The following is a 27,135-nucleotide window of genomic DNA, read 5'->3' on the forward strand; positions in this document are numbered from 1 at the left end:
ACCTGGGGATAAACCTTTCTCCGACCTACTCCTCCTTGTACACGCTCAACTTCCCGGACACATTCCGGAACTTAAAGGCCCTTATGAACAAATGGATGCCCCTCCCCATTTCCTTGTTGGGTCGTATAGCTACAGTCAAGATGACTATATTGCCAAAACTACTCTACCTTTTTGAAACCATACCGGTCCCGATACCAAGTCGGGAACTGCGAGCCCTGCAATCTAGTATGCTGCAATTCATATGGAATGGGAAGAGGCATAGGATAGCCTGTGCGACCCTTACAGCACCTAAACAGCTGGGGGGTCTGGCAGCCCCTGATGTCACGAAATACTATTGGGCGACCCATCTGCGGAGAATACCAGCGTGGTCTAGTCTATACGCCTGATCTAGATGGTCAGAAGTGGAGATAATGTGGATAGCTCCTGTACACCCCAATTCCCTCATATGGTCCCCTTTGTCGACTGTTTTGCTGCCGGATTTGCTAGGGCCCATGTCTCTGACTCGTCACATATGCCAGAAATGCAACCGACAATTTTCCTTAGCCTCTGACAGGTCCTCCATGAGCTCCTTCCTATTTAACCCTGTATTTCCAGCAGAAATGCAGTCCTCCTTCCTTAGGTACTGGTTTCCCAACAAATTGTTTCATTTTGCGGATATTATAGATTATAACAGTCTCCAGTCTGCAGTTTGAGAGATTACAATCATACCGCCAACTTCCTGACTCTGCCAGGTACCAATATATGCAATTGCGGCACTTGTTTACCTCCATATTTAAATCTACGACTGTTTCTACTCCCACTTCCTTCGAAAAACTGTGTAAGCTGTCTACCTCAACTAAGGGCCTTATATCAGAAATATACCTTCTCCCATCATCTTCGCCCATTAAACATTCCTACATGTCTGAGGGGTCTCATATCCATATATTTTGGAGCTGACCTCTAATCAAGCCCTTTTGGGAAATGGTACATGAGATCCTATTCCAGGTCCTCCATATTAGGTTCCCTTTAAACCCCTTTTTCTACTTATTAAATGTGCCGCCTATGCCGCTGAAGCTGCACTTTTTACTTTTATCCCTGCATATTCTGACCGCAGCCAGATGCCTTATTGACAGATTTTGGAAAAGAACTACTTCACCCAACCAAACTGACCTTATTGCGAATGTTCTGGAGGTCAGGAGGATGGAATACCTGTCCGCTACCTCATCTAAACAGATTGAACGGTTCAACAAGATCTGGAAATCATGGGACGATTACTTGGGCCCATGACTACGCTGATTTATGTAACCTACCCCCATCCCCTTATGTTCCGTGTCTTTTGTCTATACCTCCCGTCTTAATTGTGTGTCCCGTGTCATATACTTTTCTGCCTTCACTCTAGTTTAAAAATGTTGATGCATATTATGCCAGTTACATTATCCTATGCTACATCCATACTTTGGTTCATTTATTGTACCTGTTTAGACTTATTGTCATGTTACATACTATTCTGTGGATTTAGTGGGCTGCTACCCACTTACTCTATTACCTTTCTGTTGTGCATCTTATCGTGTCTGTATTGCGTTAGATTGTCACACCATGATGCACAGGCTTGTAACTATTAATGTTTTTTTGCAATGACTCAGTAAAAAAATTGTCAATTCAAAAAACAAACAAACTGCTGTATAGCCACACGGCAGGGCGCAGAAGGAAAGGAACGCCATATGGTTTTTAGAAGGCAGATTTTGATGGACTGGATTTTTGACACCATGTCCCATTTGAAGCCACCCTGATGCACCCCTAGAGTAGAAACTCCAAAAAGTGACCCCATTTTAGAAACTACACCCCTCAAGGTATTCAGAACTGATCTTACAAACTTTGTTAACCCTTTAGGTGTTCCACAAGAATAATAAAAAATGGATATGAAGTTTTAGAATTTCACTTTTTTGGGCAGATTTTCCATTTTAATAATTTTTTTCTGCTAACAAAGCCAGGATTAACAGCCCAACTAAACTCAATATTTATTGCCCTGATTCTGCAGTTTACAGAAACATCCCATATGTGGCCGTAAACTGCTGTAAGGGCACACGGCAAGGCGCAGAAGGAAAGGAATATGGTTTTTGGAAGGCAGATTTCACTGGGATAATTTTAACTTGCCATGTCACATTTGAAGACCCCCTTTTGCACCCCTAAAGTAGAAACTACTAACATGTGACCCCATTTTGGAAACTACGGGATAAGGTGGCAGTTTTATTGGTACTATTTTAGTGTACAGATGATTTTTGGTTGCTCTTTATTACACTTTTTGTGAGGCAAAGTAACAGAAAATAGCTGTTTTGGCACAGTTTTTTTTATATTTTATTTACAACGTTCATCTGACAATTTAGATTATGAACAATTTTTATAGAGCAGGTTGTTAAAGATGCGACAATACCAAATATGACAATTTTTGGTTGTTTGTTTCAGTTTTACATAATAAAGCATTTTTGAAAAAAAATATTTTTTTTGTGTCTCTATTCTGAAAGCCATAGTTTTTTTTATTAATTGGGTAACTTACGTAGGGGCTTATTTTTTTCAGTATGAGATGACCGTTTGATTGGTACTGTTTTGGGGTGCGTATGACTGATCGCTTGCTATTACACTTTTTGTGATGTAAAGTGACAAAATGTCTTTTTGATACCTTTTTTATTTGATATTTTTTACGGTGTTCACCTGAGGGGTTAAATCATGTGATATTTTTATAGAGAAGGTTGTTACGGACGTGGCAATACCTAATATGTATAATTTTTTTTATTTATTAAGGTTTTATACACTAATATTTTTGAAACCAATTTTTTTTTTGTGTCACCATAGTCTGAGAGCCATAGTTTTTTTAATTTTTTGGGCGATTCTCTTAGGTAGGGTATCATTTTTGCAGGATGAGATGACGGTTTTTCTTTTTTTTTCAATTTTTTATTATAAAATCAGGGGAAAAGGGTGTTTTTTCTTTTTTTTTTAACTTGAAACTGAATTTTTTTTATTAAAAACACTTTTTTTTTTTTTTTAACTCCTTAAGGAGCCCTATTTCACCTTAACCACCTCAGCTCCCCTAGCTTAAACACCCTTAATGACCAGGCCACTTTTTACACTTCTGCACTACACTACTTTCACCGTTTATTGCTCGGTCATGCAACTTACCACCCAAATGAATTTTACCTCCTTTTATTTTCACTAATAGAGCTTTCATTTGGTGGTATTTCATTGCTGCTGACATTTTTACTTCTTTGGTATTAATCAAAATTTACCGATTTTTTTGCAAAAAAATAAAATTTTTCACTTTCAGTTGTAAATATATATACATCCATATATACATTTTTCTCTAACTTTATTGTTCTACATGTCTTTGATAAAAAAAAAATGTTTGGGTAAAAAAAAAAATTGTTTGGGTAAAAGTTATAGCGTTTACAAACTATGGTACAAAAATGTGAATTTCCGCTTTTTGAAGCAGCTCTGACTTTCTGAGCACCTGTCATGTTTCCTGAGGTTCTACAATGCCCAGACAGTAGAAAACCCCCACAAATGACCCAATTTCGGAAAGTAGACACCCTTAGGTATTTGCTGATGGGCATAGTGAGTTTATAGAACTTTTTATTTTTTGTCACAAGTTAGCGGAAAATGATGATTTATTTTTATTTTTTATCTTACAAAGTCTCATATTCCGCTAACTTGTGACAAAAAATAAAAAATTCTAGGAACTCGCCATGCCCCTCACGGAATACCTTGGGGTGTCTTCTTTCCAAAATGGGGTCACTTGTGGGGTAGTTATACTGCCCTGGCAATTTAGGGGCCCTAATGTGTGGGAAGTAGTTTGAAATCAAAATGTGTAAAAAATGACCTGTGAAATCCTAAAGGTGCTCTTTGGAATGTGGGCTCCTTTGCCCACCTAGGCTGCAAAAAAGTGTCACACATCTGGTATCGCCGTACTCAGGAGAAGTAGGGCAATGTGTTTTGGGGTTTCATTTTACATATAACCATGCTGGGTGAAAGAAATATCTTGGCAAAAGACAACTTTTCCCATTTTTTTATACAAAGTTGGCATTTGACCAAGATATTTATCTCACCCAGCATGGGTATATGTAAAATGACACCCCAAAACACATTCCCCAACTTCTCCTGAGTACGGCGATACCAGATGTGTGACACTTTTTTGCATCCTAGATGCGCAAAGGGGCCCAAATTGCTTTTAGGAGGGCATTTTTAGACATTTGGATCCCAGACTTCTTCTCACGCTTTAGGGCCCCTAAAATGCCAGGGCAGTATAAATACCCCACATGTGACCCCATTTTGGAAAGAAGACACCCCAAGGTATTCAATGAGGGGCATGGCGAGTTCATAGAAAATTTTTTTTTTGCCACAAGTTAGCGGAAATTGTTTTTTTTTTCTCACAAAGTCTCCATTTCCGCTAACTTGGGACAAAAATTTCAATCTTTCATGGACTCAATATGCCCCTCAGCGAATACCTTGGGGTGTCTTCTTTCCAAAATGGGGTCATTTGTGGGGTGTTTGTACTGCCCTGGCATTTGAGGGTCTCCGCAATCATTACATGTATGGGCAGCATTAGGAGTTTCTGCTATTCTCCTTATATTGAGCATACAGGTAATGAGATTTTTTTTTTTCCGTTCAGCCTCTGGGCTGAAAGAAAAAATGAACGGCACAGATTTCTTCACTCGCATCGATCAATGTGGATGAAAAAATCTCTGCCAAAAAAAAAAAGGAGGGGAAAGGCGTCTGCCAGGACATAGGAGCTCTGCCCAACATCCATACCCACTTAGCCCGTATGCCCTGGCAAACCCGATTTCTCCATTCACATCAATCGATGTGGATGAATAAATCATTGCGGGGATTTTTAATTTTTTTTTATATACAAAGTATTTGCCAAAGTATATGAACACCGCCGCCTCCTCAGCTCATATGCCTCGGTATCTTTTACTGCAGAGGAGAAATCTCGTCTTGCAGCGCCGCATAAACCGACTTTTGTGTAATCTGACAGCAGCGCAATGCTTCTGTCAGAATGCACATCAGTGCTGCAGCTAGTCGATCGGTTGGTCCACCTGGAAGGTAAAAAAAACAAAAAAGAAAAAACCAGGCCGCAACGCAATAAATTTATTAACTTTATAATAACATTTTTTTTTTTTTTTAACAAATCTTTATTTATCACGGCAAGCATGGTAAAAAAGACAAGAACAATATGCGGGCAACAGCCCAACAATCGAGGAGACATATACAATACAATGATATGAATATAAGTACAGTATCATAAATGTTCAAGCAATAAACAAAGATAAGCTAGTCAGGCGGACCTAACAAGAGTAGTATGTGTGTCGTGTAAGGAGGGTCAGATTCCCCTGAGGCAAACCACCGTAGCTCACAAGACAGAGGTGGTGCAGGCTAGAAACAGTATAAAAGTAGGCAGATGTTGAGTAAGACATGACCATTGTTAATTTGAACAAGCATGGTATACAACTTTATAATAACATTTGAACGGAACATATAAACTTTATTTAACTTTTTGAACAGAACGTTAACTTTTTTGCTTACCGGTGTTTTTTTTTTTGTTTTTTTTACCTTTATAGGACAAACCTCTCCTTCCCCATGGGACAATGAGCAAAGCGCAAATCGCTTAAAGATGTGGCGAAGTACATTATGCACTTTATCCCAGGTGAAAGGAGGTTTGCAGCAGCTGTGAGTGAAAGGGCCCTAATAGCCCTGTGTGCCTGTCCTGTGAGATGCAATCCCTATGCTAAGTGTACCTGTGTGTGGTACTTCCGGAAACACTCCCCTAAGCACAGGGCAGGGTGGTCAGGGCAGTCAGGACATAAATAGCGGGTGTCATGCCTTATTCCACTCCTGCTACAGACACAACATCGGGATGACGGTTGGGTTGAGGTACCAGCAACGACATTGGGGAAAATGTCGCTCGTGTAGACGGTACAGTGGTGGTTGGGGCCACAGAACCTCCTGGATACAGGCGGTTCGCGATGATCTCTTCCTGAAATTTGAGGAAGGATCCTGTTCTCCCAGCCTTACTGTAGAGAACAAAACTATTGTACATCGCCAATTGAATCAAATATACAGACACCTTCTTATACCAGCGTCTGGTGCGTCGGGAAACTAAATAGGGAGCCAACATCTGGTCATTGAAGTCCACCCCTCCCATGAGCGCATTATAGTCGTGGACTGAGAGGGGATTTTCAATGACACTGGATGCCCGTTCAATTTGTATTGTCGTGTCTGCGTGAATGGAGGAGAGCATGTAAACGTCACGCTTGTCTCTCCATTTCAGTTCTTCGTTACACAAGGCAGCCCTCTCCCCCTTGCAAGATGGGTGGTAACGAGCCGTTGGGGGAAGCCCCGGCGACTAGGTCGCACGATGCCACAACAGCCAATCTGTTCTAGGAACAAATGCCTGAAGAGGGGCACACTTGTGTAAAAATTGTCCACATAAAGATGGTACCCCTTGCCAAATAAGGGTGACACCAAGTCCCAGACTCTCTTCCCACTGCTCCCCAGGTAGTCAGGGCAACCGACCGGCTGATCTTTACCCTCATAGATCCGAAATTTGTGGGTATAGCCTGTGGCCCTTTCACAGAGCTTATACAATTTAACCCCATACCGGGCGCGCTTGCTTGGGATGTATTGTTTGAAATTAAGGCCCCCGGAAAAATGTAAGGGACTCATCTACGCAGATGTTTTGCTCAGGGGTATACAAATCTGCAAATTTGTTGTTGAAGTGGTCTATGAGGAGCCGAATTTTGTGGAGCCGGTCAAAAGCTGGCACGAGAGGTGGTGTTGTCGCTAAAGTGCAGGAAACGCAGGATGGCCTCAAATCGTGCCCTGGACATAGCAGCAGAGAACATGGGCATGTGATGAATTGGGTTCGTGGACCAATATGACCGCAATTCATGCTTGGCGGCTATAAATTGAGTGGCATACCAATTTGTTTCTGCCACGACTAAGTCCAAGAGCTCCGCAGTCAAGAACAGCTCAAAAAATCCCAGTGCCGAACCGATCTGAGCTGCCTCAACCCGAACTCCAGACTGGGCGGTGAAAGTGGGAACTAATGGTGCGGCTGAAGTTGGGGACTGCCAATCAGGGTTTGCCAGCACCTCAGGGACTCTAGGGGCTCTACGGGCCTGTCTGTGCGGTGGCTGCGACTTGGTAGCTATTGCACGTGCCACCGTACCAGCTTCAACTGCCCTTCTGGTGCTCGCCACTTCACCATGTTGTACGGCAGTACTGGTACTAGGTCCAGAGAGGGCTGCGCTGCTGGTGTATGCCCCACCACGTAATCCGACAGCGCCAGCCCCACTCTGCTGCCCTTGAAGCGGATCCTGCACAACCTGTGGTCTAGCAACAAGGGGCCGGGTACGCCTGGTGCTATCAGGGACCTCAACCTCCTCGTCCGAACTTTGGGTCAGACTGCCACTGCTTTCTACAGGTTCATATTCTGACCCACTAGATTCGTCAGATGAGGGTTCCTATTCCTCATCCGACTGGGTCAGAAGCCTGTAGGCCTCTTCAGAAGAATACCCCCTGTTTGACATTTGGACTACTAAATTTAGGGGTATTCCCTGAGACTACCCAAGAAAAAAAGCAAGCCTGTCTTACAAATGGGAGGCCAGCGAAGTACCGGAGGCCGCTGCGATTGATAAAAAATATCAAAACTGATTTTTTTTTATCGCCGCAGCGCTTGTAAAGTGATTGTGCAGTGATCAAAAAATAAATTTTTTGGTCACTGCGGCGGGGCGGGCGTGGGTGAACGCACGTGTGGGCGACTGATCAGGCCTGATCGGGCAAACACTGCGTTTTGGGTGGAGGGCGAACTAAGGTGACACTAATACAATTATAGATCTGACTGTGATCAGTTTTGATCATTTACAGATACTATAAAAGTACAAATGCTGATTAGCGATACGCTAATCAGCGAATAAGTGACTGCGGTGCGGTGAGCTGGGCGCTAAACGATCGCTAACTACCTAACCAAGGGGCCTAAACTATCCTAAACCTAACAGTCAATACTAGTGGGAAAAAAAAGTGACAGTTTACACTGATCACTTTTTTCCCTTTCACTAGTGATTGACAGGGGTTATCAAGGGGTGATCTGGGGCTAAGTGAAGTGTTTGGTGTGTACTCACTGTGATGTCTGCTCCTCTGCTAAAACCAACCGACCAAAAGGACCAGCAGAGGAGCAGAGAAGCCATTTATAAATATATGGTGTTAGATGGCTTGTGATTCGATTTTTTAAAAATCATAAACCTGCCAGCGACGATCATTGGCTGGCAGGTTGATGACGAAATACTCCTCTAACTTTTGCCGGCCCGCGATGCGCATGCGCGGACCGGCCTTGAGCGAAATCTCGCGTCTCGCGAGATGACGCGTATATGCGTGACTCTGCCTGCAGCTGACGCCTCCGGAATGCGATTGTAATGACCGGCGACACGCACAGGGAGGGAAAAGGGAAAGCCCTGCCCAAGGGAGAGGGAAAGGTGGTGACCCCTGACTCACCTTGCGGCTGGCACCTGACTGCCCTGACGTCCCTAGACGGGTTCCTCACCCGTGCGGCGATCACGTGCCTAAACCCTGGCTTTCCCTAAACTGAGCCCTAGATAGTGAACGGGCCGGTGGGATCGCTAGTCCGCATCACTGACACTAAGAGGGAAACACCAGGGAGAGGACAGACAATACAGACAAACACATACACCCAGGTGGGCGACCACAGCAGACCACAAAGGTCCAACAGGGATCCGGAGGGTAGCGTTCTGGACCAACAACCAGAGAACGCAGCAACACAGCTCCAGAGGGTCAGAATAGATGTCCAGGCAGGAAGCTCTATATCTGGCAACCAGAGAAGTGTGAGAGGGGAATATAAGGAGGTTGGGAGTGCTGGACAAGGAACAGCTGAGGAGAAAGAGCTACGGATCCCTGAGTGAGCCAAAAGGGTTTGCAAAGCAAACCCAGAAAGCTACCATAAGGAAACAGCCCTATCTTACATAGAGCGCGCAGCCAACCGCCTCGACTTCCTGACCCCGGGTATAACGGAGTCAGGCGTGGTTCTAGACACCCTCGTGACAGTACCCCCCTCTCTACGAGGGGCCTCCGGACACTCAGGACCAGGTCTCTCAGGATGAGAGGCATGAAAAACCCAAACTAGCCTGTCGGCGTTTACTTCAGACGCAGGAACCCACATTCTTTCCTCGGGACCGTAACCTCTCCAATGCACCAGATATTGAAGAGAGCGGCGGACCCGACGAGAATTAACAATATTGGATATCTGAAATTCTAGATTACCATCCACAACAACAGGAGGGGGTGGCAGCGGTGACGGTTCTAGAGGTGGAACATATTTCTTGAGTAACTACTTATGAAAGACATTATGGATTTTAAAAGTCTGAGGTAACTCCAGGCGAAAAGCCACGGGGTTGACGATGGCTACAATTTTGTAAGGACCAATAAACCTAGGACCCAGTTTCCAAGAGGGAACCTTCAATTTAATATTCCTAGTAGACAACCACACAGTCATTCACTCCTAGGTCCGGACCTGGCGACCGTCTCTTATCAGCCATGCATTTGTATTTACCTCCCATATTTTTCAAGTTAGCTTGCACCTTCTGCCATACCGATGAAAGAGATGATGAAAACCGTTCCTCTTCGGGAACCCCAGAAGACCCCCCCTCTTTGAAAGTACAGAATTGGGGATGAAAACCATATGCACCAAGAAATGGTGACTTGCCAGTGGATTCCTGACGACGATTATTTATGGCAAACTCAGCTAACGGTAAATATGATGACCACAACTCTTGGTTTTCAGACACAAAACATCTTAGATATGTCTCCAGGTTTTGGTTGGTACGCCTAGTCTGTCCATTCGACTGAGGATGGAAAGCTGAGGAAAAGGACAAGTGTACCCCCAAACGGGAACAAAAAGCTTTCCAAAATGTAGAAATAAACTGGGTACCCCGATCCGAAACAACATCGGAGGGGACCCCGTGAAGCTTCACGATTTCACTGACGAATACCTGAGCAAGAGTCTTAGCATTAGGTAGTGCGGGTAACGCAATGAAGTGTACCATTTTGCTAAACCTGTCCACTACTACCAAAATAACTATTTTACCCGCAGACAAAGGTAAGTCAGTGATAAAATCCATTGACAGATGTGTCCATGGTCTATTGGGAATGACGAGTGGTAATAGAGACCCTGCAGGACGTGTATGTGAAACTTTTGCGCGCGCACATGTAGAACAAGAAGACACAAAATCCAATACATCCTGACGCAACCTTGGCCACCAAAAACGACGAGACAATAGCTCCAAGGTTGCTTTACTACCCGGGTGCCCAGCAAGTGCCGAATTATGATGTTCCTTTAATAATTCGAAACGCAGGTTCAATGGTACAAACAATTTCTCTGAGGGGCAAGAGACCGGGGCGTGCCCCTGGGCCTCTAACACCTTCCCCTCCAGAACAGAGTGTACCGCAGAAACAACCACTCCTCTTTGAAGAATGGGCACCGGATCACTCACATTACCCCCTCCAGGGAAACAACGAGATAGTGCATCAGCCTTGGTATTCTTTGCCCCAGGACGATAGGCAATCACAAAGTTAAACCTGGTAAAAAAATAGCGACCACCTAGCTTGTCTAGGGGTGAGACGCTTAGCTGATTCGAGGTACAGAAGATTTTTGTGGTCCGTAATCACAGTGACGGGGTGGACTGCCCCCTCTAAAAAGTGACGCCATTCTTCAAACGCTAGTTTAATAGCTAATAGTTCCCTATTGCCAATATCGTAGTTCTTTTCTGCTGCAGATAGTTTTTTAGAAAAGAAAGCACAAGGACGCCATTTGCCAGGAGACGGACCCTGAGATAGCACCGCCCCCACTCCCACCTCTGACGCATCGACTTCAACAATAAAAGGCTGAGAGACATCAGGTTGGACTAGTACAGGTGCTGAGGTAAACCTCTCTTTTAAAGAGGAAAAAGCAAATTTAGCGGCGTCAGACCATTTTGAAAAATCAGTCCCCTTCTTAGTCATGTCAGTAAGGGGTTTTACAATAAGTGAATAATTTTTAATGAATTTCCTATAGAAATTCGCGAAGCCCAAGAACCGTTGCAGTGCTTTGAGGTTCTCAGGAAGATCCCAATCTAAAATTGCCTGGACCTTCCTAGGATCCATACGGAAACCTGAAGCAGATAAAAAATAACCTAGGAATTGTATCTCTTGAACGGCGAAGACACATCTTTCAATTTTAGCATATAATTTATTCGTCCGTAGGACCTGCAGTACTTGTCTGACATGCACCTCATGTGTTCTCAGATCAGACGAATAAATTAAAATATCATCTAGGTATATTACCACAAACCTGCCGATTAGATGACTAAAAATGTCATTAACGAAATGTTGAAAGACAGCAGGAGCATTGGTCAGATCGAAAGGCATAACAAGATTTTCATAATGCCCCTCAGGGGTGTTAAAAGCTGTCTTCCACTCATCCCCTTCCTTAATACGAATCAGATTGTAAGCCCCCCTAAGATCAAGTTTGGAGAACCACCTAGCACCCGCAATCTGGTTAAACAGGTCAGGAATGAGAGGAAGAGGGTATGGGTCTCGGATGGTTATCCGATTTAATTTGCGAAAATCTAGGCAAGGACGCAGGCCCCCATCTTTCTTTTTAACGAAGAAAAACCCTGCAGCCACGGGTGAAGAAGAGGTCTGATGTGTCCCTTAGCCAAGCTCTCGAGATATAATCTTTCATGGCTTGTCTCTCTGGACCTGAAAGATTATATAACCTGGTCTTGGGTAATTTTGCGCCGGGAATAAGGTTAACCGGGCAATCATAAGGACGATGAGGTGGTAACTTCTGACAACCCTTTTCAGAAAAAACGTCCTCAAAATCCGAAATAAATGTAGGTAGGGTAGTTATGGAGGCGACTAAGCAATTGCTATTTAAGCAATTTTCTCTGCACTGCTCACTCCACTCCAATATCTCCCTGGCCTGCCAATCCACCACTGGATTGTGCGCTACCAACCAGGGAAGACCCAGCACTACCGGAGTGGGAAGCCCCTCCAGAACATAACATGAAAGCATCTCGTTATGGTGGTCCCCTACCCGAAGGTGTAAATTATGAACAATGTGGGTGAGGTTTCTCTGAGACAGAGGAGCAGAATCAATAGTGAATATGGGAATAGGTCTCTGTAGCGTACAGAGAGACAAACCCATAGTGCGGGAAAAATGGGCATCTATCAAATTTACCCCTGCTCCTGTCTAGAAAGAAAGAAATAGTCTCCGTCTTATCACCAAAAATAATAACCGCTGGTAACACAAATTGCGATGTACGTATGGAGAAAACGTATACCCCCCGGCTGACATCCTCCACACAGCCTGGGGTTAGTAGTTTTCCGACGGTCTTTTGTTTCTGAGTAAAGAAGGACAGACATTAATGAAATGACCCTTCTCCCCACAAAAAAAACAAACCCCACGCCTACGGCGAGCCTCAGGAGGACGGACCTGACGAGTAGTTCCTCCTAGCTGCATAGGCTCGTCTAAGTCCGTACAGATTAACTGCTGCCTGGGAGGGGTTACCAATGGTTCCGTTTTTTTCATCCTGTCCCTAAGGCGTCTATCTATTCGGATAGAAAGGGACATAACCGCATCAAGGGAAAAGGGGGTCTCATATAATGCAAGCGCATCCTTAACCCTTTCGGATAACCCAGAGCAGAACTAACTCCTGAGAGCCGGGTCGTTCCATTGGGTATCCGTAGCCCACCTACGGAAGTCAGAGCAATACTCCTCTACCGGCCGCTCTCCTTGTAGGAGTCTCCGTAATCTTGATTCAGCCAGTGCGATTCGGTCAGGGTCGTCATATAGGAGACCCAAGGCCCCGAAAAACTCATCCACTGACCGAAGCGCCTGGGAATCAGTAGGTAAAGAGAACGCCCAGGACTGCGGGTCCCCCTGCAACAGGGAAATAACAACCCCCACCCGCTGTTCTTCATTACCAGAGGAGTAAGGGCGCAGTTTAAAATATAATTTACAGGGGCGTGGCTAGCGGCGCATGGAGACGGACAGCTAAGTCCTGAGCTCCTGAGCCATCGGCATCAAACCAGCAGAAAACAACCCTGCAAGTTTATATATCTGCCTGCAGTGACCACCGGAGGAGTGCCCGAGCTTCCCACAACAAGTGGTGGAAGTTTCAGCCATGCCGAAGGGTAAGAGACGCCGCAGTCCGGCAAAACTCACCAGCTTCTTCCCAGCTGTGAATGTGCTCCAAGATGGCGATTCTCGCGCCTCAGCAGCTGCAGTTAGACCGGCACCTTCTCCCTCCACAGCACAGCCTGTGTCTCTTCCGCTCTCAGGGAGATCTCCGTCCTCCTCCTCTGCCTCAATGTCTCCTGCACAGGTCGCATACTCTCCCCAGCATGACCCCTCTATGCAGCAGGACACACCAGCATATCAGGCACACAGTGCCTCACATAAGGCAGCTAAACAGCTCACCTCTGCTGCTTTGCTTGAAATTGCAGGAGGAGAAACAGATCCTGCTCCTGTCACTGAAGCAGTGTTAAAGGGGATGAAAGTGCTCATGGCTGATTTACAAAAGTCCTTGAAACAGGACCTCAGGGACGCTATTGCCCAAATTCAACATGATATTTCAGCTTTGGGGGCCAGAACCGCACATGTGGAATCTAAAATGGCGGAATTGACCTCTGCACACAATGAGATTGTGGACACTACTAATTCGCACGAAGAAGAAATAGCAGCGTTGAAACTTAAAATCGCAGACATGGAGGACCGTTCTCGCAGGAACAATCTACGTTTCCGCGGAGTTCCGGAGACTGTGAAAGGCGATGACCTTGCAGCTTTCCTGAAAGATTTCTTTGTATGCCTGTTACCTAAGGCTCCAATCGCAGATTTGCTCATAGATAGAGCGCACAGGCTACCTAAGCCTAAATCCTTACCTTCCTCTGTACCGCGCGACACTATTGCGCGCATTCACTTCTTCCATGCTAAAGAACAGATTCTGAGAGCAGCAAGAATCTCCCCTGTTTTACCGGAGAAATTTCGGGACATCTCTATTTTCGCCGATTTATCAGCGGCCACCTTGGTGAGGCGCCGAGAATTTACCTCCAGCACTGCCTTACTCCGCAAGCATGGAATCCCTTACAGATGGGGGTTCCCCGTTAAGCTGCTTATTACCTACAGCAGCTCAATGCAAGTGGCTTCCACTCCTGCGTCTGCACTAACTCTGTGCCAAGAATGGGGCCTATCTGACCCTGAATCCCATGGCGACCGTCATCCGCATTCGCCGAACTCACGCGTCGAAGAAGAATGGTTTACTGTGGAACGCCGTAAGCGTAAGACTGTGTGAATATTGGTCGGGTGAAAAAATCTCGCCCTTATTTACCATTCACTTTGTGCCTGTTTTTTATTTTCTCTCCCTTTACCTCCCGCTAATTTTTCTTGCAGGGTGCCAGCTCGTGAATATAAATAGTATTATTGTATACTACCCCTATGTTGCAATTACCCTTCTTACAAAAAATTGGTATATTATGCCTATTTCTTTGTATCCGAGTGGTCACCACCGCCATATACTCTTAGTTATGCTGTTGTTTTGACTTATTTATCTGTTTATAGCGCCACATTTACATCTTCTCAGGTATACTCCGCCTCTCCTATGAGGATTCTTGTGAATATAAGGTATGGGATTTTCTCGCTTAGGATACTTCAGTTAAACGCATCCTCAATAGTTTCTTATCATGGTATTTAAGATTGTTTCTCTTAATGTTAAAGGGTTAAATTCTCCCTTCAAACGGTCTTTACTATGGAAGGAAACTAAGCACCTTCAAGCTGACATACTCTGCATACAAGAAACGCACTTATTACCTATTGATGTTCCTAGATTAAGGCACAAAAATTTTCCCCATATATTCTCAGCGCCAGCAGTAGGGAGGAAAAAAGGGCGGTATCTATTGCGTTCAGAGATTCGATTGCACTTCAAGTGGAGAAGGTTGAGACGGATAAAAATGGGAGATTTGTCATTGTGATAGGCCTTATTAACCCTTTCACGACTGCAATCTGTATATATACGTGATAGCTGCACATACCCCGTGCAGCTATCACGTGTATAGACGTCAAGCCAGCTCTTTAATCCAAGCGCTGCAAAACGCTTGGATTAAAGCTTCTGCCCCTGTCCTGCTGCTGTCACGGACAGCATACAGTCTAGTAAAGCCAGCAAGGGGCCAATCAGAGTGGCCCCTTGCCGGCAATCGATCCGATTAGTTAGTCTGTGCAGACTAACCAATCGGATCGCGGCAGTGTTAAAATGCCCGTTTCAGGCTCTGATCTGCGCTCTGCAGATCAGAGCCTGAAAGTCGATAGTGTTCCTCATGCCCCCACCCCCCCCCAATCTGTGCCGCTCTAAGTACATGGTGCCCCTCTGTGTGCGCCCCCCCCCCCCGGATCTGTGCCCCGCCGATCTGTGCCGATCTCCTTCCTGCTCCTCTATCTCCTTCCTGGCATGCGATCCGCCCCCTGCATGAATTTTCTAGCCGCCCCTCCTGCGGCTGCCCCATTGTAGTCTGTACCCCCCGACCCCCCCCATCCCTTCCAGCGCTGCCCCCGATTCCCCATTCTGTGTGTGATGGCGGCGGCTCCATTCCTGAGCCGCCGCCATCAGCAGAGAGTGTCAGCTCTATGCTGACACTCTCCTGTAACCCTATAAATGCTGCGGTTGCGGCATCCATGGGGTTAACAGAGGGAGGGAGCTCCCTCTCTCCACCATCGGGGCTGCAGCGCTGTGATTGCAGCACCCGATGGTTGCCATGGCAACCGGACGCTTTGCAAAAGCGTCCGGTTGCCATGGCAAAGGCGTCCAGTGCTGCCACCTACAGGCAATCTGGAAGTATTATACTTTGCAATGCAAGAGCATTGCAAAGTATAGTACAACTATCAGCCCCACTGGATCTTCAAGATCCAAGAGGGAACTAATAAATAACTGAAAATAATAAAAGTAAAAATAAATCAATAAATAAATAAAAATGTAAATAAAAAGACATTGCCTTTTCCTATAAAAAAATAAAATAAAATGCACATATTAGGTGTCACCGCGTCCGTAACGACTGTCTCTATAAATATATCACATGATGGACCCCGTCCGATAAACACCATAAAAATAAAATAAAAAAAACAGTGCCAAAAAAGCTATTTTTGTCACCTTACATCACAAAAAATGCAACAGCAAGCGATCAAAAAGGCTTATGACCCCCAAAATAGTACCAATCAAACCGTCACCTCGTCCCGCAAAAAATGATACCCTATTTAAGACAATTGCCCAAAAAATAAAAAAGCTATGGCTCTCAGACTATAGAGACACTAAAACATCATTTTTTGGGTTTCAGAAATGCCATTATTGTGTAAAACTTAAATAAATAAGAAAAAGTATACATATTAGGTATTGCCACGTCCGTAACGATCTTCTCTATAAAACTATCACATGACCTAACTCCTCATATGAACGCTGTAAAAACAAATAAATGAAAACTGTTCCAAAACAGCCAATTTTTGGGTCACCTTGCCCCATAAAGTGTAATAATGAATGATCAAAAAATCCTATGTACCCAAAAATGGTACCAATAAAAACCTCAACACTTTCTGCAAAAAACGAGCCCCTGCACAAGACGATCGGCAGAAAAATAAAAAACATATGGCGTTCAGAAAACCAATCCAGCACAATCTACCTTCCAAAAACCGTACGGCATTCCTTTCCTTCTGCGCCCTGCCGTGTGCCCGTACAGCAGTTTACGACCACATGTGGGGTGTTTCTGTAAACCGCGGAATCAGGGTAATAAATATTGAGTTTTGTTTGGCTGTTAACCCTCAATGTGTTAAAGAAAAAAAATATATAAAATGGAAAATCTGCCAAAAAAGTGACATTTTTTAATTTCATCTCCATTTTCCTTTAATTCTTGTGGAACGCCTAAAGGGTTAACAAAGTTTGTAAAATCAGTTTTGAGTAACTTGAGGGGTGTAGTTTCTATAATGGGGTCATTTATGGGGGTTTCCACTATGTAAGCCCCACAAAGGGACTTCAGATCTGAACTGGTCCTTAAAAAGCGGGTTTTGGAAATTTTCTTAAAAATTGTAAGAATTGCTTCTAAACTTCTAAGCCTTCTAACGTCCTAAAAAAATAAAATGACATTTCCAAAATGATGCCAACATAAAGTAGACATATGGGGAATGTTAACTAATAAATTTTTTATTAGGTATCACTTTCTGTTTTAGAAGCAGAGAAATTGAAATTTGGAAAATTGTGAATTTTTCAAAATTTTGGGTAAATTTGGGATTTTTTCATAAATAAAGGTGAAATATATTGACTCAAATATATGACTATCATGAAGTACAATGTGTCACGAGAAAACAATCTCAGAATGGCGTGGATAAGTAAAAGTGTTCCAAAGCTATTACCACATAAAGTGACACGTCAGATTTGTTAATTTTGACCTGGACACTGGGGCATCAATGACCCTTGGTCATGAAAGGGTTAACAATGTTCAATATACAATTGTCTCTTTATATGCACCTAATCAACGTCCTTCTGCCTTTTGTACCTCTCTGCTGCGTAAAGTGTCCAAAATTCAGAAGGGACGTCTCATTGTGTTGGGGGACTTCAATACGGTGATGTGGCCTTCTATGGACTCTACCTCCTCAACTGGAGCTAGGGAACCATCGGCAATGGCTAAACTTACACAATCACATGATCTGTATGATGCCTGGCGGATCCAACACCCCACTGAGCGTGATTTCACCTTTTTTTCTGCTGCCCCTAAAGTGTATACTAGGATCAATTACTTTTTGGTCAACAGGCAATTATTGCCCTGCGTAGCCTCCTCAGAAGTCTATACCATTACTTGGTCAGATCATGCGCCCATTGCAATTGAAATAACAGAACAGTATACTTCTACACATCAATCTATATGGAGGCTTAATAATTTTATCCTGCAGAGTCCGCGTTACTCACCTCAAACCATTGAGTGTTTGCGCAATTATTTTAGGGAAAATGACACTGGTGACATCTCTGATGGTATTTTGTGGTGTGCTATGAAAGCGACTCTCAGAGGTCATTTTATTAAGCAATGTTCCTATGATAAAAAATGTAGAACTCAGTTGTTACTCCAGTTGCAATCCAGGCTAGCTGAACTGCACCGCTTAAAATAAGTCTTCCTACTTGTCTCATAGAGCAGCAGAAATTACGTTAATACAATCCCGTCTGCATGAACTAAATTCTTATCAGTACGACTTGATGCTAAGGAAGCTTAAGCTTCAGCATTACTGGCAGGGTAATAAAGGAGGGGCATTACTTGCTAAACAATTGAAGTCGCGCAGTGCCAAAAATAGAATTTCTTACTTATCTCGCGTTGATGGGTCCAGGGTGTTTGATCCGCAGGGCATTGCTGATGAGTTTGCTAAGTACTATGCGTCATTGTACAATCTTTCAACTGACACATCCACGCCTCAACCTTCTCTTCCCTCTATACAAACATTTTTAGACCACCTAAATTTACCCTCATTGACAGAAAGTCAAAAGCTAGACACATCCTCTGTTTTTTCTCCAGAGGAAATCTCTGCAGCAATTAAAACCCTGAAAACTGGCAAGTCACCTGGGCCGGATGGTCTCACCAATGAATTTTATAAGGCTCATAAAGATCTACTAGTTCCTTACCAAACAAGGCTATTTAATGATGCCGCATCCTCAGGCTCTCTACGTGAAGAAATGCTAAACGCATTAATAGTCACCCTGCCGAAGCGGACCTAAAAATCTACGCTAAGGTGATCGTGACCCGCTTGACAAATATTCTCCCAACGTTAATTGACGCTGATCAAGTCGGGTTTGTCAAAGACCGACAGACAGTGGATGGCACCCGCAGGTTTTTAAATATTATGTCAGTAGTGGCTGAACGTCGAGCGCCTTCTCTACTTCTATCATTGGATGCCGAGAAGGCGTTCGACTGGATCCACTGGGGCTACCTTGAAGCAGTGCTGGGCAAATTTGGTTTTCCACCAAGGCTTCTATCCTCCATTTCAGTGCTATATTCCAAACCCTCGGCCAGAGTATACTCCTCGGGAGACCTCTCCGCACCCTTTGGGATCACTAATGGCACAAGACAGGGGTGCCCCCTTTCCCCCCTCCTATTTGCACTAATGATGGAGCCTCTAGCTCACCAAATCAGGTTATCCCCGAACATTAAAGGCATTACTATTGGTGAAACAGAACACAAAATAGGCCTTTTCGCGGACGATGTCATTATTTCAATTAAAGACCCCTTAACCTCCTTAGCAGCTTTCTCAGATATCATTGATCAGTTTAGTCGGGTGAGCTACTATAAAATTAATTCTCATAAATCGCTTATACTAGGAATGTGGCTCTCGCTAGATACTAAAAGTGCCATCTCAGCTAAATTCCCCTTCAAATGGGCCGAAGGAAGTATTCCTTACTTAGGTATAACCCTCACATTCCCCCTAAGAAACCTCCAGTCGGTTAATTACAACGCTATCATTGCACAAATTAAAAATGACATAGTGACCTATTCACATTACCCTCTCTCCTGGATGGGACGAGTTGCTGCATCCAAAATGTTTCTTTTGCCAAAGATCTTGTACTTATTTAGGAACTTGCCTGTCATTGTGCCCCGCAGATATATTGCCTCGCTCCAAACCCTTATATTACAATTTATATGGAAAAAGCAGAGGGCGAGAGTAGCGGCTGATATCCTATACAAGCCTGTTAAACTGGGGGGACTGGGATGTCCATGCCTTCTTACATATTACCAAGCTACTATGCTCAACCAGCTCAAAAGCTGGTGGATCAATGACACCGCGAAAAAATGGGTACAAATGGAAACTAGCTTAACTCGTGCACCCTCATTGCAGCACTTACTTTGGCAAGGATTACTTTCCAAAACGCCCCCTCGATATACATCTATCACTAGTCAAGCTGGAATGTCACTATGGACCAAGTGTCCACTTATCCCAAAAATCCTTCCACTCAGGATTACGGATGCTCCGTTGTCAGCTTTCAACGCCTGCTTGCCGGATACTGATTTCTCACAATGGGAATCTAAGGGAATCCTTTCAGTGTCCCGAATTTTAGCTAATGGGGCCCTTATATCATTCACGGAATTAAGAGAGCGGTATCAAGTCCAGTGGTCTGATTTTTATAAGTACCTTCAACTACGCCACCTCCTAGCATCCAAGAACATTGCACACACTACACATTCCTCTATGTATGCTGCATATTTCCAGAACCCCAGAATACGGAAGGGAGGTATTTCTGAGGCCTATAGGGGGTTGCAGCTCTCAGTTACTATATCAAAATTCCCATTCCAGACTAAATGGGAGAAAGATTTAAATAAAACTTTTGCGCCAGCGCATTGGGCCTTTGTTTTCTCCCTAAGCTCTAAAACCTCGAAGTGTGTCGACCACCTAGAGGCCTCAAGAAAACTCCTTTATAGGTGGTATTATACCCCTTATCGCCTATCCATCATATATCCAACCACCTCAAATGTTTTCTATCAGCAGTTGACAACTTAATGCATATCTGGTGGACTTGTCCTGCTGTCAACCGTTTCTGGTCCAACGTATTGTCACTTATAGGTGCTGTAATAGGGAAGGCACTTCCTACATCCCCGGAAATAGCATTGCTCTCCTTGGGGCTGGAATGTTTAGATTTAAAAGACCTCACTATTGCTTTTCATATACTAACAGTAACGAGAGTGGCGATAGCCAAAAGGTGGAAGAGTAGGGATATCCCAACCATACCAGAAATCATTGCTAAAGTTCACTATAATTACGGCATGGAACTACTGATTTCAAAACAACTTTGCCGGTTATCAAGCGTCAGTGTCAGGTGGCGTAACTGGGCGTCTTATATATCTAAACATTACCCATCTTTGCCAAATCTACAAGTATAGAAGATGTATACCTCAATTCTATTGCTTGATTTTAACTGTGGTGCAGTGTTTATTATTGTTTGTTTGTTGGTCGTCTTTTCACGGCCTTGTTTTTTTCTTTAATGTAAATGAAAACTTTTCATCCGATCTCTTCTTTCCTGAATACTTGTAATGTGATGAGCAAATAATACTGTAATTTACGGTAATATGACACTATGGAAGATGTTGTATGCTCTAATTTTCAAATAAAAAATTTGTGAAATAAAATATAATTTACAGGCCTCACGGAATGTCAAAAACTTCTCCCTTCCCCCAGAAAATCTTTTAGGTAGAGGGACCTTGGGTTCCGCAACAACCTGGTTACCAGTAGCAACCGCTGGGCTTGCGGTCAGTTGTAATTGCTGCTGTTGCTGGAGGACCGACGCCTTCAATCCTGCCACCTCCAAAGACAGGCCATGAAACAGTTTGGACAGAGCAGCAATTTGATCCATACTGGATTCTAAGTAGGTAAAAAAAATTTTTATTTTTTTTAATTTTTTTTTTTTTACCTACACAAAATAAGGGCCAGATATAATGTAATGACCGGCGACAGGGAGGGAAAAGGGAAAGCCCTGCCCAAGGGAGAGGGAAAGGTGGTGACCCCTGACTCACCTTGCGGCTGGCACCTGACTGCCCTGACGTCCCTAGACGGGTTCCTCACCCGTGCGGCAATCACGTGCCTAAACCCTGGCTTTCCCTAAAATGAGCCCTAGATAGTGAACGGGCCGGTGGGATCGCTAGTCCGCACCACTGACACTAAGAGGGAAACACCAGGGAGAGGACAGACAATACAGACAAACACATACACCCAGGTGGGCGACCACAGCAGACCACAAAGGTCCAACAGGGATCTGGAGGGTAGCGTTCTGGACCAACAACCAGAGAATGCAGCAACACAGCTCCAGAGGGTCAGAATAGATGTCCAGTCAGGAAGCTCTATATCTGGCAACCAGAGAAGTGTGAGAGGGGAATATAAGGAGGTTGGGAGTGCTGGACAAGGAACAGCTGAGGAGAAAGAGCTACGGATCCCTGAGTGAGCCAAAAGGGTTTGCAAAGCAAACCCAGAAAGCTACCATAAGGAAACAGCCCTATCTTACATAGAGCGCGCAGCCAACCGCTGCGACTTCCTGACAGCGGGTATAACGGAGTCAGGCGTGGTTCTAGACACCCTCGTGACAGCGATCCTGCGTTAGGCGGTCAGGAGGCAGCTAAGGACCAGGCCATTTTTTGCAAATTGACCAGTGTCACTTTAAGTGGTGATAACTTTAAAACGCTTCGACTTATCCAGGCCATTCTGAGATTGTTTTTTCGTCACATATTGTACTTCATGACACTGGTAAAATGAAGTAAAAAAAAAATCATTTTTGTTTATAATAAAATACCAAATTTAGCAAAAATTTGTAAAAAATTTCAAAGTTTCAATTTCTCTACTTCTATAATACATAGTAATACCTCCAAAAATAGTTATTACTTTACATTCCTCATATGTCTACTTCATGTTTGGATCATTTTGGGAATGATATTTTATTTTTTGGGGATGTTACAAGGCTTAGAAGTTTAGAAGCAAAACCAAATTTTTAGGGACCAGTTCAGGTCTGAAGTCACTTTGCGAGGCTTAGGCTACTATCACACCTGCGTTCAGGTGTCTGCTCGTGAGCTCCGTTTGAAGGGGCTCACAAGCGGCACCGAACGCAGCCGTCCAGCCCTGATGCATTCTCAGTGGAGGCGGATCCGCTGAGAATGCATCAGTCTGCCAGCGTTCAGCCTCCGCTCCGCTCAGTGAGCGGACACCTGTACGCTGCTTGCAGCGTTCGGGTGTCCGCCTGGCCGTGCGGATCCGTCCAGACTTATAATGGAAGTCAATGGGGACGGATCCGCTTGAAGATGACACCATATGGCTCAATCTTCAAGCGGATCCGTCCCCCATTGACTTTCAATGTAAAGTTTGGACGGATCCGTTCAGGCTACTTTCACACTTAGAAATTTTTCTAAGTCATAATGCAGACGGATCCGTTCTGAACGGATGCAAACGTCTGCATTATGCGCGGCGGTGATCGGAAATACACAGGGCGTACAGGTATGCCGTGTGTCCTTAAGTACCAGGACATAAGGGCGTACCTGTACGCCCTATGTCCTGAAGAGGTTAAACTTTATTTCTGTCCCACTCTGGGACTTCAACTTTTGGGGTTCTGATCCCCTCTGCAATGCATACAATACATTGCCTGTTCGTGTACTACAGTGGGTAGTACACGAGCAGGTTGCCTAGGAGACCCAGCCTGAGGCTGGATCTCCTGGGCAACTGTAGAAGGCAGGTCCCAATGCCGTGCAAGGCATTGGGCAGCCTCTGCACGGGCTGCCTTCTGACACATCGAGTCCCCGCCACAGCAGCGCGGGGACTCGTTGCACTCCTTCACCCGCTGCAAACCACTTCTATGTCGCGGTCAGCGTGGAACACGGCATAGAAGGGGTTAATCCGCCGGCATCAGCTTGTACAGCGATGCCGGCGGATACAGCAGGGGCCCCGGCTACCAGGGACTGCTGTACCCCTGAAGTGATGGGGCGCGCACCGCTCCGGTGCCCACCCGATCAGCCCGCCGTGCATGTACGGGCGGAATGCATTCTGGCAATGCTTCCGCCGCCGTACATGCACGGCGTTTTGTGTTAAGGGGTTAAAGGTTTTACTATTGTCTAATAATTCTGAATACATTTTCGGTAATAGTTGGTGAACCCCAAAAACCGCATAAGAGCCTTCAGATTTTTGGGTCGATCCCAGTCCAATACAGCACAGACTTTCTCTGGATCCATTTGAAAACCTGAAGATGACAGCAGGTAGCCCAAAAACTGCACCTCATGTACATCAAAAACACACTTCTCTAATACTGTGTACAATTTAGGGCTGCAGTAAACGATTATTTTAGAAATTGAGTATTCTATCGATTATTTTTAACGATTAATCGAGTAATCTAATAAGAAAAAATAAATTAATAGACTGTTTTCCTTTATAAAAAGTCATCAGACCCCTGCCATCAGTCCCCAACGCCCTTTGTTCCCCACAGTGCGATCAGCCCAAGTGCATCAGTTCCCCCCAGTGCCATCAGCTCCGTTCCCCCCAGTGCCATCAGCTCCACTATCCCCCAGTGTCATCAGCTCCCTCCGTGCCATCAGCTCTGTTCCCCCAGTGCCTTCAGCTCTCCCCCCCAGTGCCATCAGCTGCCCCCCAGTGCCATCAGCTGCCACCCCAGAGCCATCAGCGGCCACCCCAGTGCCAACAGCTGCCACCCCAATGCCATCAGCTGCCCCTTAGTGCCATCAGCTGCCTCCTAGTACCATCAGGCTCCCCTCAGTGCCATCACCCCCCCCCCCCCTCTTCCATCAGCTCCAATCCCCCAGTGCCTTCAGGTCTCCCCCACCCCAAAGCCATCAGCTGCCCCCTAGTGCCATCTGCTGCCCCCCTAATGCCATCAGCTGCCCCCTCAGTGCCATCAGCTGCTCCCCAGTGCCATCAGCTGCCACCCCAGTGCCATCAGCTGCCCCCCCAGTGCCACCAGCTTGCCCCCCAGTGCTACTAGATTGCCCCCAGCTTTCCCCCCGTGCCACCAGCTGCCCCCCAGTGCCACCAGCTTGCCCCTCAGTGCCACCAACTGCCCCCTAGTACCATCAGGCTCCCCTCAGTGCCATCAACTCCCCCCCCTCTGCCATCAGCTACAATCCCCCAGTGCCTTCAGGTCTCCCCACCCCAGTGCCATCAGCTGCCCCCCTAATGCCATCAGCTTCCCCCCCAGTGCTACCAGATTGCACCAAGCTTTCCCCCATGCCATCAGCTGCCCCCCAGTGCCACCAGCTTGCCCCCTCAAGTGCCACCAACTGCCCCCAGCTTGCCCCCCGTGCCACCAACTGCCCCCAGTGCCACCAGCTTGCCCCCCAGTGCCACCAACTGCCCCCTAGTACCATCAGGCTCCCCTCAGTGCCATCAGCTCCCCCCCTCTGCCATCAGCTCCAATCCCCCAGTGCCTTCAGGTCTCCCCCACCCCAGTGCCATCAGGTGCCCCCTAGTGCCATCAGCTGCCCCCCAGTGCCATCAGCTTCCCCCTCGTGCCACCAGCTTGCCCCCCAGTGCTACCAGATTGCCCCCAGCTTTCCCCCCAGTGCCACCAGCTTGCCCCCCAGTGCCACTATCTCCTCCTCCTATCCATGTCCCCAGCAACAGTACTTACCTTTCCTGTAGGGGAGCCTCTCCAAAGCTCCTTCATCTTCTGGCGTCCTGACGTCACATAGCGGCGGGTCATATTGCGCGCTTACGTGCACTATGACCTAACGATGTGTCAGGAAGAAAGTGCAGCGTGGTGCGGGCCAGCGAGTGAGCTCAGAGCGGTAAGTAATAGCAAGCGCTTCACTCCCGCCCCGTGATCACATGACACAAACTAATCTTTGCATCGAGGATTTTTTTGTGTGGAATTGCTCGATTCAATCGAGTAATCGTTTTAGCCCTAGTACAATTTATTGTCCTTTAGGATATGTAACACCTGTCTAACGTGATGCTGATATGTTTCGAAGTCTGGTGAATAAATTAGAATGTCATCCAAATACACAACTACAAACTTCCCCAAAAGGTGATGAAAAATTTCATTTACAAAATGCTGGAAAACCGCAGGAGCATTTGTCAACCCGAAAGGCATGACCAGGTTCTCAAAGTGCCCCTCAGGAGTATTAAAAGCCATCTTCCATTCATCCCCTTCCTTGATCCTTACCAGATTATATGCCCCCCTTAAGTCGAACTTGGAGAACACCTTGGCATTAACAATCTGGTTAAACAAATCGGGAATCAAAGGAAGAGGGTAAGGATCACGAACAGTAATCCGATTGAGTTCACGGAAATCCAGACATGGCCGAAGACCTCCTTCCTTTTTTTTTTAACAAAAAAAGAAACCTGCTGCCACTGGAGACTTGGACAGTAAACCCAGAACAACCAGAGCAGGGAGACCCTCCAACACAAAACTCGAGATAAATTCTCGATGAAAGTCACCCACTCTTAATCTGATATCATGCACCACTTGAGATAAACACTTCTGAGCTAGAGGTGCAGAATCAAGAGCAAAAATGGATATGTTTTTTTTCTAATGCACTCGGTGACAACCCGTGGACGAAATGAGCATCAATCAGGTCCACCCCGGCCCCGGTGTCGATAAACACCTCAATCCCCACAGTTTTTGACTCAACGCCACCTCAGCAGTCAGGAGAAATCGGGTCCTACCAGTAAAAGACAAATGCACATTTTCGGACTCTCCACTCACCCCTCCAGAAGTCAGATAGGAATTAAATGTCCCTCTTTTTTCTTTTTGCTGTTGAATGCATGGACATACACTGATAAAATGTCCCTTCTGTGCGCAGAAAAAACACACTCCCTTCCTATTACCAGTATGCTTAAAAGCAGATCCAGGAGTAGCTCCCCCTAATTGCATTGGTTCGTTCCCAGACATAAACCCGTGAGTAGCTTCATCCAAAGTGTCAGAGGAGGACAATACATCATGTGATAGTATGTCCTGAGAGTGGGGGCCCCTAGATCTCTCTCTCTCAGACGTCTATCCATGCATATAGCAAGAGACATAGCAGCCTCCAGAGACACTGGGGTTTCATTAAAGGCCAAAGCGTCCTTCAGCCTCTCTGATAACCCTTGACAAAACTGGCTACGGAAGGCAGGATCGTTCCACTCCGTATTCGTAGCCCACCTCCTAAACTTAGAGCAATAAATCTCAGTGGAAGAATCACCCTGACGAAGGCCGCACAGCTTGGTTTCGGCTAGAGAGGTCAGATCCGAATCATCAAAGATAAGACCCAAAGCTTCGATAAATTCATCCACTGACCGGAGAGACTGCGATCTGGTCGGCAGAGAAAAAGCCCATGACTGTGCATCCCCCTTAAGCAAGGAAATAACCACAAGACTAGCTATTTTTCATCCCCAGATGAGTGTGGACGTAGCCTAAAATACAGTTTGCACGCCATATGAAATTATCACGTCCCCCAGGGAATCTGTCTAGGAGGGCAACTTTAGGTTCAAGACAGGCCTGGTAACCACCACCACCACCAAGACCAACAGCCTGTGATCTCTGCATCTGTGATCGTGCGAAGGTCAGCTACCTCCAAAGACAG

This window comes from Bufo bufo, chromosome 4, assembly GCF_905171765.1.
Source record: "Bufo bufo chromosome 4, aBufBuf1.1, whole genome shotgun sequence".
Taxonomy (NCBI): domain Eukaryota; kingdom Metazoa; phylum Chordata; class Amphibia; order Anura; family Bufonidae; genus Bufo; species Bufo bufo.